This window comes from Megascapheus bottae, chromosome 1, assembly GCF_031878675.1.
Source record: "Megascapheus bottae isolate mThoBot1 chromosome 1, mThoBot2.hap1, whole genome shotgun sequence".
Lineage (NCBI taxonomy): Eukaryota > Metazoa > Chordata > Mammalia > Rodentia > Geomyidae > Megascapheus > Megascapheus bottae.
Window position 1 is genome coordinate 12,433,777 of NC_143509.1, and position 16,335 is coordinate 12,450,111.

Below are 16,335 nucleotides of genomic sequence, written 5' to 3' on the forward strand. Positions count from 1 at the left end.
AACACTAACCCTAATCCTCACCCAAACCCTAATCCTAACCCTAACCCTTACCCTAACCCTAATCCTAACCCTTACCCTCAACCTAACCCTCACCCTACACTAACCATAACCCTAAACCTCATTCACACCCTCATCCTAATGCTAACTGTCACCCTCACCCTCCCCCTCACCTTAATCCTAATCCTAACCTCAACCCAAACCTTAAACCTAAAAATAAACCTAAACCTAACCCTAATCCTCACACTCACCCCACCCAAAACCTAACCCTTACCCTAATCCTAACCATAATCGTAAACCTCAACCTCACCCTAAATCTAAACCTAATCTTAAACCTAACCCTCGCTCTAAACCTCAACCTAACCCTAAACCTAACCCTAACCCTAACCCTTACCGAACCATCACCCTAACCTTCACCCTCAACCTAACTCTAACCCTAACCCTAACCCTCACCCTAACCCTCATTCTAACCGTAACCGTAACAGTAAACCCAAACCAAAAGCTAACCATAATCTTAACCTTAAACCCAACCCTAAACCTAAGGTTCCCTAACCCTAACCCTAACCCTAACCCTAACCCTAACCCTCACCCTCACCCAAATCCCAAACTAACCCTAACCCTAACCCTAACCATAACCCATACCCTAACCCTAACCCTAGCACTAACAGTAACCCTCACCGAAATCCTCACCCTAATGCTAACCCTTACCTTGAACCTAACTCTAACACTTACCCTCACCCTAATCCTCACCCTCACCCTCACCCTAACCCTAACCCTAACTCTAATCCAAACCCTAACCCTAACCCTCACCCAAAATCTAACCCTAACCCTAAACCTAAGCCTTACCCTAACACTAACCTTAACCCTCGCCCTCACCCTAATACTCACCCCAAACCTATCCCTAACTCTAACCCTAATCCTCACCCTAACCGTCACTCTAACCCTAACTGTCACTCTTCGCTTTACCCTCACCCTAACCCTAACCCTAATCTTAACACTAACCCTAATCCAAACTCTCACCCACACCCTAACTCTAACCTTATCCCTAACCCTAAATGTAACCTTAACCCTTACACTCACCCTAACCCTCACTCTAACCCTAATCTTCACCCTAATCCTAACCCTAATCCTGAAACTCAACCTCATCCTAACCCTAATCCTAACCCTAACCCTAACGCTAACCCAAACAGTCAAACTAACCCTCACCCTAAATCTCACCCTAACCCTAACCCTAAACCTAAACCTATATCTAACCCTCTAACTAACCCTCACCCTAACCCTAACCCTAACCCTATCCCAAACCCTATTCATAACCCTAACCTAACCCTCACACTAACCCTAACCCTAAACCTCACCCTATAACTAACCCTAACACTAACCCAAACCCTAACCCTAACCCTAACCTAACAGTAACCCAAACCCTAAACCTAGCCCTAACCCTAGCCCTAAGCATAACCCTAAGCCTAACCCTAATCCTCAACCTAACCCTAACCCTAAACCTAGTCTAGCCTTAACCCTAAACATAAACTGAACGCTAACCCTAACCCTCACCCTAAACGTAGGGTACCTAAACCTAACCCTAACCTCTTAACCCTAAGCCTAACCCTAAAAATAACACCTAACTCCTAACACAAACCCTAACCTTAACCATAAGGGTCTCTAACCCTAACCCTAATCCTAACCTTAACATTAACCCTAGTCCTAGGCCTAACCCTAACCACAAACCTAACCCTAACCCTAAGCCTAACGCTTACCATGAACGTAACCCTAACCCTAACCCTAACTTAAGTGTCTCTAACCCTAACCCTAAACCTCCCCTTAACCCTCACCCTAACCCTCATCGTAACCCTCACTCTATCCCTCACCCTTACCCTCACCCTCACCCTCACACTCTCACCCTAACCCTCACCATCACCCTAACCCTAACCTTAAACCTAACCAAAACCCTCACCTTCACCCTCACCCTAACCCTAAACCTAACACTAACCCCCACCCTCAACCTAACCCTCACCATAACAATAACCCTAAGCCTAATCGTAATGATAACCCTAACCCTAGTCCTAGCCCTAACCCTAACCATGAACCTAACCCTAAAGCTAACCCTAAGCCTAACCCACACACCCATCCTAAACTTCAACCTAACCGTCAAGTTCACGTTAACTCTAACACTAAATCTAACCCTAAACTTCACCCTAACACTAATCCTAACCCTCACCCTAACCCTAACCCAAACACTTACCCTAACCCTAACCCTAACCCACACCCTAAGCCTAGTCCAAGCCCTAACCCTAAACTTAACCCTAACCCAAATCATAACCCTAACTGTAAGGGTTCCTAAACTTAACCCTAACCCTTAACCCAAGCCGTAACCCTAACAATAACCCTAACACTAACCCTAAACATAACGCCTAACTCCTAACACAAACCCTAACCCTAACCCTAAGGGTACCTAACCTAACCCTTACCCTCATTCTAGCCCTAACCCTCACCATAATCCTAACCCTAACTCTAAACCTAACCCTAACCCTAAAACTAATGATAACCATAACTTTAACTCTAACCTTAACCCTAACACTAAGGGTCCCTAAACCTAACCCTAATCCTAACCCTAAACCTAATCCCAACCCTCATTCTAACCTTAACCCTAACCCTAACCCTAACACTAACCCTCAACCTAACACTCACCCGAACCCTAACCCTGACCCTATCCCAAACCCTAACCCTCACGCTAACCATAACCCTCACCCTAACCCTAACCCTCATCCTAACCCTCACCCTAACCCTAACCCTCATCCTAACCCTCACCCTAACCCAAACACTAACCCTAACCCTAAACCTAACCCTCACCCTCACCCTCACACTAATCCTTACCCTAAACTTAACCCTCACCCTAACCCGCACACTTACCCTAAGACTCACCCTCACACTCATCCTCATCCTAACCCTCACTCTCATCCTCACTATAACCCTACACCTAACCCTCACTTAATCCTAACTCTCACCCTCACCATAAACCTAACCCTAACCCTACCCTTCACCCTAACCCTCACTCTAACCCAAACCCTCAAACTAATCATAACACCTAACCCTAAACCTCAGCCTCACCCTAACCCTTACCCTAACCCTAACCCTAACCGTATCACTTACCCTAACTCTACCCCTAACCCTAAACCTATACCTCACCCTAACCAACACCCTCACCCTCACCCTAACTCTAACCCTAACCCTAAACCTAACCCTAACTCTATCCCAAACTTTAATTCTAACCCTTAGACTTACACTAACCGTAACATTAACCCTAAACCTAACCCTCAAACTGAACATCCCACTATCCTAAAGCTAACCCTAAGCGTAAACGAAACCCTAATCCTAAAACTAACCCTAACCCTAAACCTAAACCTAATTCTAACACTCACCCTCAACCTAACCTTGAACCTAAGCCTCGCCCTACCCCTAACCCTAACTCTAAAACTAACCCTAAGCCTAACCCTCAACGTAACCCTCACACTAACCCTAACACTCACAATCACCATCACCCTAACCCTAACCCTCACCCTATATCTAACCCTAACCCGAACCGTAACCCTACCACTAACCCTAACCAGAACCCGAACCCTAACCCTAACCCTAACCGTAACACTAACACTAACCCAAAACCTAACCATAACCCTCACCCTAAAACTCACCCTCACCCTAACCATAACCATAACACTCACCCTCAACAAAACCATAACCCTCACACTAACCCTAACCCTAACCCTAACCCAAACATAACCCTAAACATAAACCCTAACTCCTAACCCTAATCCTAACACTAACCCTCACCATAACCCTCACCCTAAACCTAACACTAACTCTAACCATGTCCCTAACACTAAACCTCACTCTAACCCTCACTCTAACCCTAATCATAAAGCTAAACCTCACTCACACCCTCACCCTCACCATAAACGTAACCCTCATCCTAACCCTCGTCCTAACCCGAACCCTAACATTAACACTACCACAAACGCTAATCCTAAACTTACCCCTGACCATAAACCTAACCCTAACCCCCACCCTCACCCTCACCCTAACCCAAACTGTAACCCTCACCCTAACCCTAACCCTCATCCTAAACCTAACCCTCACCCTACTTCTAACCCTAACCCTAAAACTAACCCTAAACCTAACCCTAAATGTAACCCTCACACTAACACTAACCCTCACAATCACCATCACCCTAATCCTAACTCTAACCCTCACCCTAAACCTAACCCTAACCCTAACACTAAACCTACCCCTAAGCCTAATCTTAACCGTAACCCTCACAATCAACATCACCCAAACCCTAACCGTAAACCTAACCCTAACATTAACCCAAACCCTAACCCTAATACTAACCTTTACCCTCACACTAACCCTAAGCCTAACACTCACCCTCACCAGAATCATAAGGCTCACACTAACCCTAAAACTAACCCTAACCCTACCATAACCCTAAACATAAACTCTAATTCCTAACTCCTAACCCTAACCCTAACCCTCACCGCAAAACTTACCCAAACCCATGACCCTAACCCTAACGCTCACCCTAACCCTCACCCTAACCCTAACCCTAACCCTAACCGAAACCTGAACCTCACCCTCACCCTCACCATAATCCTAACCCTAAAACTAACACTACCACAAAACCTAACACTAAACTTAACCCTAACCATAACCCCAACCCTAAACCTCACCCTCACCCTAACCCTCACCCAAACACTAGCCCTAACCCTACCCCTCAACCTCTCCCCAACACTCACCCTAACCCTAACTCTAACCCTCACCTCAACCTAACCCTAACTCTAACCTAATCCTAACCCTAACATTCACCCTAACGCTCACCCTCACCCTAACCATAATCCTAACAATAATCCTAATCATAGACCTATCCCTAACCGTCACCCTAACCCTCACCCTAACCCCAACCCTAAACCTAAACCTCACCACAACCCTAACCCTCACCCTCACCCTCATCCTAACCCTAACCCTAACACTAACACTACAACAAATTCTAACCCTAAACTTAACCCTAAACATAATCCTAACCCAAACCCTCACCCTAATCCTAACCCTAAACCTAACCCTAATCCTAAATTAACCCTCACCCTAACCCTAACCCTAACCCTAAACCTAAACCTAAACCTAAACCTCACCCTCACCCTCACCAGGAATCTAACCCTAAACCTAACCCTAACCCTACCTCTAACCCAAACCTTAACCCTAACCCTAACCTTAACACTAACCGAATCCTAAACATAACCCTAAACCTAATGCTCACACTAACTCTCACCCTCACCCTAAACCTACCCTAAGTCTAAAACAAACCCTAATCCTAACCCTAACCCTAACCCTAAGCCTAACCCAAACTGTAACCATAACCCTAACCCTAACCCTAACCCTCACCCTAAACCTAAACCTCACCCTAACCCTCACCCTAACCCTAACCCTAACCCTAAACCTAACCCTAAACCCAAATCTCACCATAACCCTCACCCTAACCGTACCTTAACCCTAAATCTAACCCTAACCCTAACCCTCACCCTCACCCTCACACTAAACCTAACCTAACCATAACCTTAAACCTAACCCTAAACCTAACGCTAAACCTAACCTTAAGCCTAACCTGAACCCTAAACCTAAGGGTCCCTAATCCTAACCCTAACCCTAACCATGACCCTAACCCTAACCCTCACCCTAACCCTCACACTACCACTAACCCTAATGCTAAAGCTAACCCTAAACATAATCCTCAACGTAACCCTCACACTAACCCTAACCCTCACAATCACTATCACCCTAATCCTAACCATAAACCTAGTCCTAGCCCTAACCCTAAACCTAAACCTAACCCTAAACTTAACGCTAACCCTAACTTTAACCCAAACCCTAACCCTAAACCGAAGTGTCCCTAACCCAACCCTAACCCTAACCATGACCATAACCTAACCTTAACCCTAACCCTCACCCTCACTCTCACAATTACCGTAAACCTAACACTAACCCTCACCCTCACCCTAAACCTCAACCAAATCCTAACCCAAACCCTCACGGTAACCCTAACCCAAAACCTCATCCTCATTCTACACCTCAACCTAACCCTCAGCCTCACCATAACCCTAATCCTAACCCTAACCCAAACCCTACCCCTAAACCTCATCCTATTCCTAACCCTAACCCTTATCGTAACCCTCACCCTAACCAAACCCGAATCCTACCCTAACCCTAAACATAAACCCTAACTCCTAACCCTAACCCAAACCATACCCCTAACCCTCATCCTTATCCTAACCCTAACCCTTACCCTAACCCTCACCATAAACCTCACCCTCACCCTAACCCTAACCCTAACCTTAAAACTCACCCTATCCCTCACCCTAACCCTAACCCTAACCCTCACCCTAACCTTAACCCTCACGGTCACCCTCACCCTAACCCTAATACTAACACTAACCCTACACCTCAACTTAACGCTCACTCTCAACCTCACACTAACCATAACCCTAACCTTACCCCTCAACCTCACCCCAACCCTCACCCAACCCTAACCATAACCATAACCCTAACCCTAACCCTCACCCTCAACCTAACCCTTAATCCAAACCCTAAACTTCACCCTAACGGAAACGCTAACCCTCACCCTCACTCTAAAACTAATCCTAACCCTCACTGTATCCCTCACCCTAACCCTAACCCTGACCATCATGCTCACTCTATCCCTATACCTAACACTTAACCTTTCACTAAACCTAAACCTCACGCTAAGTCTAACCCTAACCCTAACCCAAACCCTATATCTAGCCCTAGCCCTAGTCCTATACATAACCATAACCCTAACCCTAATCCTTACCCTAACACTATCCCTAGTCCTAGCCCTATCCCTAACCATAACCCTAAACGTAACCCTAAACCTAACGCTAAACCTATCCTTAATCCTAACCCGAACCCTAAACATAAGGGTCCCTAACCCTCACCCTAACGCTCACATTACCCCTAACCTAACCCTAAACCTAACCCTCATAATCACCGTCACCCTAACCCTAACCCAAACCCTAACCCTAACCCTCACCCTAAACCTAACCCTAACACTAATGCTAAACCTAACCTTAACCCTAACCCGAACCCTAAACCTAAGGGTGCCAAATCCTAACCCTAAACCTAACCATGACCCTAACAGTAAACCTCACCCTAACCCTCACACTAACCCTAATCCTAAACCTAAACCTCACTCTCACCCTCACCATACCCCTAACCCTTACCCTCACCTGAACCTTAACACGAAACCGAACATTAACACTATCATAAACCCTAATCCTAAACTTAACAATAACCTTAACCCTAACCCTAAACCTCACCCTCACCCTAAACCTAACCCAAACCGTAACCCTAACCCTAAGCCTAAGCCTAACCCTCACCCTAAACCTAACCCTCACCCTAAACCTAACCCTCACCCTACCTCTAATCCTAACCCTAAAACTAACCCTAAACTTAACCCTCAATGTAACCCTCACACTAACACTAACCCTCAAAATCAACATCACCCTAACCCTAACCCTAACCCTCACACTAAACCTAGCAGTAACCCTAACCCTAAACCTACCCCAAATCCTAACCCTAACCGTAACACTCACAATCAACATCACCCAAAACCTAGCCCTAACCCTAACACTAACCGAAACCCTAACCCTAACCCTAACCCTAAACGTAACGCTCACCCTCACACTAACCCTAACCCTAACACTCACCCTCACCAGAACCATATCCCTCACACTAACCCTAAACCTAACGCTAACACTACCATAACCCTAAACATAAACCCTAATTCCTAACTCCTAACCCTAACCCTAACCCTCACCGCAAACCTCACCCTAACCCTGACCCTAACCCTATCCATGACCCTAACCCTAACCCTAACCCTAACACTCACCCTAACCCTAACCCGAAACCCAAACCTCACCCTCACCCTCACAATAACCCTAACCCTAAACTAACACTACCACAAACCCTAACCCTGAACTTAACCCTAAACATAAGCCTAACCCAAAACCTCACCCTCACCCTAACCCTCACCCTAACACTAACCCTAACCCTACCCCTCAACCTCTCCCCAACCCTCACTCTAAACCTAACGCTAACCCTAACCCTAACCCTCACCTCAACCTAACCCTAACTCTAAACCTAACCCTAACCCTAACCCTCACCCTAGCCTAACCCTAATCCTAAGCCTAAGCCTAACCATAGACCTAAATTTACCCCTCACCCTAACCCCAACCCTAAACCTAAATCTCACCCTCACCTTAACCCTAACCCTCACCCACACCCTCTTCCTAACCCTAACACTAACACTAACACTACCACAAACCCTAACCCTAAGCTTAACCCTAACCATAACCCTAACCCAAACCCTCATCCTAAACCTCACCCTAAACCTAAACCTAACCCTAACCTTAAACTTCACCCTCACCCTCACCCTAACGGTAAACCTAACCCTAACCCTAACCCTAAATCAAACCGTAACACTAACACTAACCCTAAACCTAACCCTAACCCTAAAACTCAACCTCACCCTAACCCTAACCCTAACCCAAACCTCAACCTCACCCTAACCCTAACCCTAATCCAAACCCTAAACCTAAACCTAAACCTCACCCTCACCCTCACCCTAACTCTACCCCTACCCATAACCCTAACCCTACCACTAACCCAAACCTTATCCCTAATCCTAACCCTGATCCTAACACTTATCCTAACCCTAACACTAAACATAACCCTCACCCTAAACCTCACCCTCACAATAAACCTAAACCTAAGCCTAAACCAAACCCTAATTCTAACCCTAACCCTAACCCTAACCAAACTGTAACACTATCCCTAACCCTAACCCTCACCCTAAACCTGAACCTCACCCTAACCCTCAACCTACCCCTAACCCTAAAATTAACCCTAACCCTAACCCTTACCATAATCCTCTCCTTACCATAATATTAAACCTAAAACTAACCCTAACCCTAACCCTCACCCTCACCCTCAATTTAAACCTAACCCTTACCCTAACTCTAAACCTAACTCACACACTCACACTAACCGTAACCATAACACTAATCCTAATCCAAACCCTAAACATAGCCCTAGCCTTCACCCTATGTATAACCTTAACAATAAACCTAATCCTAACCCTAACCCTAAGTCTAATCCTAGCCCTAACCATAACCTTAAACCTAAACCTAACCCTAAACTTAACGCTAACCCTAACTTTAACCCTAACCCTAAGTGTCCCTAATCCAACGCTAACTCTAACCATGACCCTAACCCTAACCTTCACCCTAAAACTCACCATAACCTTAATTCTAACCATAACTCTCACCTTCACCCTCACCCTACCCCAACCCTAAACCTAACACTGAAATTAACCCAAAACCTGAACCCAAAACCTAACCTTAACCCTAACCCTAACACTCAACCTCAACCTCAACCTCACAATAACCCTAAACCTAACACTAACCCTCACCCTAACCCTAACACTCACCCTCACCCTAACCCTAACCCTAAACTTAAACTCACCCTATCCCTCACCCTAACCCTAACCCTAACCCTCACCCTAACTTTAACACTCATCCTCACCCTAACCCTAACACTCACCCTCACCCTAACCCTAACCCTAAACTTAAACTCACCCTATCCCTCACCCTAACCCTACCCCTAACCCTCACCCTAACTTTAACACTCATCCTCACCCTAACCCTAACACTCAACCTCACCCTAACCCTAACCCTAAACTTAAACTCACCCTAACCCTAACCCTAACCCTAACTCTAACCCTCTCCCTAACCCTAACCTTCACCCTAATCCTAACCCTAACCCTAAACCTCACCCTCACGCTCACTCTCAACCTCACCCTAACCATAACCATAACCATAACCCTACCCCTCAACCTCACTCCAACCCTCACCCAACCCTAACCCTAGCCACAACCATAACACTAACCCTCACCCTCAACCTAACCCTAAACTTCATCCTCACCCTAACCCTAATCGTAACCCTAACCCAAAGCATAGACCTAACTCTAAACCTCACCCTAACCCAAACCCTAAACCTAGGGTCCCTAATCCTAACCATAACCCTAATCATGGCCCTAACCTAACCCTCACCCTAACCCTCACACTACCCCTAACCCTAACTCTAAAACTAACCCTAAACCTAACCCTCAACGTAACCCTCACACTAACGCTAATCCTCACAATCACCATCACCCTAACCCTAACCCTAACCCTCACTGTAACCCTCACCCTAACCCTAACCCTAACCATGACCCTAACCCTAACCCTCACCCTAACCCTAAACCTAACCCTCACTCTCAACCTAAACCTAATGCTAAATCCCAACAATCAACCTCACCGAACCCTAATCCTAACCCTAAGCCTAACCATAGGCCTAACCCTAACCCTCACCCTAATCCTCACCGTAATCCTAACCCTAAACCTAAACCTAAAAGTAACCCTAGCCATAACCCTCAACCTAACACTAACCCTTACCCTAACCCTAACACTCACCCAAACCCTAACTCTAACCCTCACCCTAACCCTCACCCTAACACTTACCCTAACCCTAACACTAACCCTAACCCTCACCCTCATCCTCACCCTAACCCTAACCCTAACCCAAAACCTCACCCTCATCCTACCCCTCAACCTAACCCTCAGCCTCACCATAACCCTAATCCTAACCCTAACCCAAACCCTTCCCCTGACCCTCATCCTAATCCTAACCCTAACCCTTATCCTAACCCTCACCCTAACCCTAAACCTAACCCTACCCTAACCCTAAAAATAACCCCTAACTCCTAAACCTAACCCAAACCCTACCCCTAACCCTCACCCTAAACTTCACCCTAATCTAAACCTTAACTCTAACTCTCACACTCACCCTAACCCTAACCTTAAAACTCACCCTATCCCTCACCCTAACCCTCACCTTAACCCTAACCCTCACCCTCACCCTAACCCAAACCCTAACCCTCATTCTCACCCTAACCCTAACCCTGACCCTAACCCTCAACCTCACCTTAACTCTAACCCTAACCCTAAACGTCACCCTAACGCTCATTATCAACCTCACCCTAACCATAATCCTAACCCTACCCCTCAACCTAACCCCACCCTCACCTAACCCTCACCCTACCCATATTGTACCCCTAACCCTTACCGTCAACCTAACCCTAACCCTCATCATCACCCTCACCCTAATCCTAACCCTAACCCAAACCATAGACCTAACCCTAACCCTCACCCTCACCCTAACTCTCACACTCATTCTCACCCTAAGCCTAAACCTAACCCTAACCTTAACCCTAACCCAAACCCTAACACTAACCTAACCCTAACCCAAACCCTAACACTCACCGTAACCCTAACCCTCACCCTAACGATAAACCTCACTCTAAAACTAACCCTAAACATAACCCTCACTATAACCCTCAACCTAACGCTAAACCTAACCATCACCCAAACCCTATCCCTATCCCTAACCCTTACCTTTCACTAAACCTAAACCTCACCCTAACCCTGACCCTAACCCTAATCCAAACCCTATACCTAGCCCTAGCCCTAGTCTTACACATCACCATAACCCTGAACCTAATTCTTACCCTAACACTAACCCTAGTCCTAGCCCTAACCCTAACCCAAACCCTAAACCTAACCCTAAATTTAACGCTAAACCTAAACTTAACCCTAACCCGAACCCTAAACCTAAGGGTCCCTAAACCTAACCGTAACCCTAACTATGACCTTAACCCTAACCCTAACCCTAACCCTAACCCTAACCCTAACCCTACCCTAACCCTAAAAATAACCCCTAACTCCTAAACCTAACCCAAACCCTACCCCTAACCCTCACCCTAAACTTCACCCTAATCTAAACCTTAACTCTAACTCTCACACTCACCCTAACCCTAACCTTAAAACTCACCCTATCCCTCACCCTAACCCTAACCCTAACCCTCACCCTAACTTTAACACTCATCCTCACCCTAACCCTAACACTCACCCTCACCCTAACCCTAACCCTAAACTTAAACTCACCCTATCCCTCACCCTAACCCTACCCCTAACCCTCACCCTAACTTTAACACTCATCCTCACCCTAACCCTAACACTCAACCTCACCCTAACCCTAACCCTAAACTTAAACTCACCCTAACCCTAACCCTAACCCTAACTCTAACCCTCTCCCTAACCCTAACCTTCACCCTAATCCTAACCCTAACCCTAAACCTCACCCTCACGCTCACTCTCAACCTCACCCTAACCATAACCATAACCATAACCCTACCCCTCAACCTCACTCCAACCCTCACCCAACCCTAACCCTAGCCACAACCATAACACTAACCCTCACCCTCAACCTAACCCTAAACTTCATCCTCACCCTAACCCTAATCGTAACCCTAACCCAAAGCATAGACCTAACTCTAAACCTCACCCTAACCCAAACCCTAAACCTAGGGTCCCTAATCCTAACCATAACCCTAATCATGGCCCTAACCTAACCCTCACCCTAACCCTCACACTACCCCTAACCCTAACTCTAAAACTAACCCTAAACCTAACCCTCAACGTAACCCTCACACTAACGCTAATCCTCACAATCACCATCACCCTAACCCTAACCCTAACCCTCACTGTAACCCTCACCCTAACCCTAACCCTAACCATGACCCTAACCCTAACCCTCACCCTAACCCTAAACCTAACCCTCACTCTCAACCTAAACCTAATGCTAAATCCCAACAATCAACCTCACCGAACCCTAATCCTAACCCTAAGCCTAACCATAGGCCTAACCCTAACCCTCACCCTAATCCTCACCGTAATCCTAACCCTAAACCTAAACCTAAAAGTAACCCTAGCCATAACCCTCAACCTAACACTAACCCTTACCCTAACCCTAACACTCACCCAAACCCTAACTCTAACCCTCACCCTAACCCTCACCCTAACACTTACCCTAACCCTAACACTAACCCTAACCCTCACCCTCATCCTCACCCTAACCCTAACCCTAACCCAAAACCTCACCCTCATCCTACCCCTCAACCTAACCCTCAGCCTCACCATAACCCTAATCCTAACCCTAACCCAAACCCTTCCCCTGACCCTCATCCTAATCCTAACCCTAACCCTTATCCTAACCCTCACCCTAACCCTAAACCTAACCCTACCCTAACCCTAAAAATAACCCCTAACTCCTAAACCTAACCCAAACCCTACCCCTAACCCTCACCCTAAACTTCACCCTAATCTAAACCTTAACTCTAACTCTCACACTCACCCTAACCCTAACCTTAAAACTCACCCTATCCCTCACCCTAACCCTCACCTTAACCCTAACCCTCACCCTCACCCTAACCCAAACCCTAACCCTCATTCTCACCCTAACCCTAACCCTGACCCTAACCCTCAACCTCACCTTAACTCTAACCCTAACCCTAAACGTCACCCTAACGCTCATTATCAACCTCACCCTAACCATAATCCTAACCCTACCCCTCAACCTAACCCCACCCTCACCTAACCCTCACCCTACCCATATTGTACCCCTAACCCTTACCGTCAACCTAACCCTAACCCTCATCATCACCCTCACCCTAATCCTAACCCTAACCCAAACCATAGACCTAACCCTAACCCTCACCCTCACCCTAACTCTCACACTCATTCTCACCCTAAGCCTAAACCTAACCCTAACCTTAACCCTAACCCAAACCCTAACACTAACCTAACCCTAACCCAAACCCTAACACTCACCGTAACCCTAACCCTCACCCTAACGATAAACCTCACTCTAAAACTAACCCTAAACATAACCCTCACTATAACCCTCAACCTAACGCTAAACCTAACCATCACCCAAACCCTATCCCTATCCCTAACCCTTACCTTTCACTAAACCTAAACCTCACCCTAACCCTGACCCTAACCCTAATCCAAACCCTATACCTAGCCCTAGCCCTAGTCTTACACATCACCATAACCCTGAACCTAATTCTTACCCTAACACTAACCCTAGTCCTAGCCCTAACCCTAACCCAAACCCTAAACCTAACCCTAAATTTAACGCTAAACCTAAACTTAACCCTAACCCGAACCCTAAACCTAAGGGTCCCTAAACCTAACCGTAACCCTAACTATGACCTTAACCCTAACCCTAACCCTAACCCTAACCCTAACCCTAACCCTACCCTAACCCTAAAAATAACCCCTAACTCCTAAACCTAACCCAAACCCTACCCCTAACCCTCACCCTAAACTTCACCCTAATCTAAACCTTAACTCTAACTCTCACACTCACCCTAACCCTAACCTTAAAACTCACCCTATCCCTCACCCTAACCCTCACCTTAACCCTAACCCTCACCCTCACCCTAACCCAAACCCTAACCCTCATTCTCACCCTAACCCTAACCCTGACCCTAACCCTCAACCTCACCTTAACTCTAACCCTAACCCTAAACGTCACCCTAACGCTCATTATCAACCTCACCCTAACCATAATCCTAACCCTACCCCTCAACCTAACCCCACCCTCACCTAACCCTCACCCTACCCATATTGTACCCCTAACCCTTACCGTCAACCTAACCCTAACCCTCATCATCACCCTCACCCTAATCCTAACCCTAACCCAAACCATAGACCTAACCCTAACCCTCACCCTCACCCTAACTCTCACACTCATTCTCACCCTAAGCCTAAACCTAACCCTAACCTTAACCCTAACCCAAACCCTAACACTAACCTAACCCTAACCCAAACCCTAACACTCACCGTAACCCTAACCCTCACCCTAACGATAAACCTCACTCTAAAACTAACCCTAAACATAACCCTCACTATAACCCTCAACCTAACGCTAAACCTAACCATCACCCAAACCCTATCCCTATCCCTAACCCTTACCTTTCACTAAACCTAAACCTCACCCTAACCCTGACCCTAACCCTAATCCAAACCCTATACCTAGCCCTAGCCCTAGTCTTACACATCACCATAACCCTGAACCTAATTCTTACCCTAACACTAACCCTAGTCCTAGCCCTAACCCTAACCCAAACCCTAAACCTAACCCTAAATTTAACGCTAAACCTAAACTTAACCCTAACCCGAACCCTAAACCTAAGGGTCCCTAAACCTAACCGTAACCCTAACTATGACCTTAACCCTAACCCTCACCCTAAACCTCACCCTAACCCTAAGGCTGACCCTAAACCTAACCCTCACCCTCAACCTCACCCTCACCCTAACCCTAACCCTCACGGAAAACCTAACCCTAACCGGAACCCTAAACCTCACCCTAACCCTAAACCTAAGAGTAACCCTAACCCTCACCCAAACCCTAACCCTAACAATAACCCTATCCCTCACCCTAACCCTCACCCTCATGCTAACCCTATTCCTAATCTTAACCTAACCGACACCCTCATACTCACCCTCACCCTAACCCTAAACTAACCTTGACGCTAAATCTCACCCTAACCCTAACCCTCACCCTAACCCTCACCCAAACCCTCACCCTCCCCCGAACCATCACCCTAGCCATCACCCTAACCCGAAACCTAACATAACCATAAGCCTAACCCTCACCCTCACCCTAAACCTAAATGACACCCTCAAACTCACCCTCACCCTCACTCTCACCTAACATTAACCCTAACCCTAACCCTAACCCTAAACCTAACCCTAAGCCTAAGGGTGCTTAACCCCAACCCTAATCCTAACCCTAACTCTAACTCTAACCCTAGTCCTAGCCCTAACCCTAACCATAAACCTAACCCTAACCCTAAATCTAACGCTAACCCTAAACTTAACCCAAACCTAACCTAACCCTAAGTGACTCTAACCCTAACCCTAACTGTAACGCTCACCCTCGCACTAACCATCACCCTATCCTCACCCTAACCCTAATCCTAACCCTCACCCTAACCCTAAATCTTACCCTCACACTATCCCTAACCCTAACCCTAACACTCACCCTTAACCTAACAATAACTCTAACACTAACACTTACCTAACCCTAACCCTAACCCTAACCCTAACCCTCACCCTAGCCTCAACCTCACCATCACCCTCACCCTCAACCTAAACCTAACCCTAACCCTCACGCTCACACTAATCCAAAGCCTAACCCTCACCGTCACCCTAACGCTAACCCTACCCTAAACATAAACATAAATCCTAACTCCTAACACTAACCCAAACCCTCCCCCTAACCCTCACCCTAAATCTAACCCCAACCCTTACCCTAACCCTCACCCAA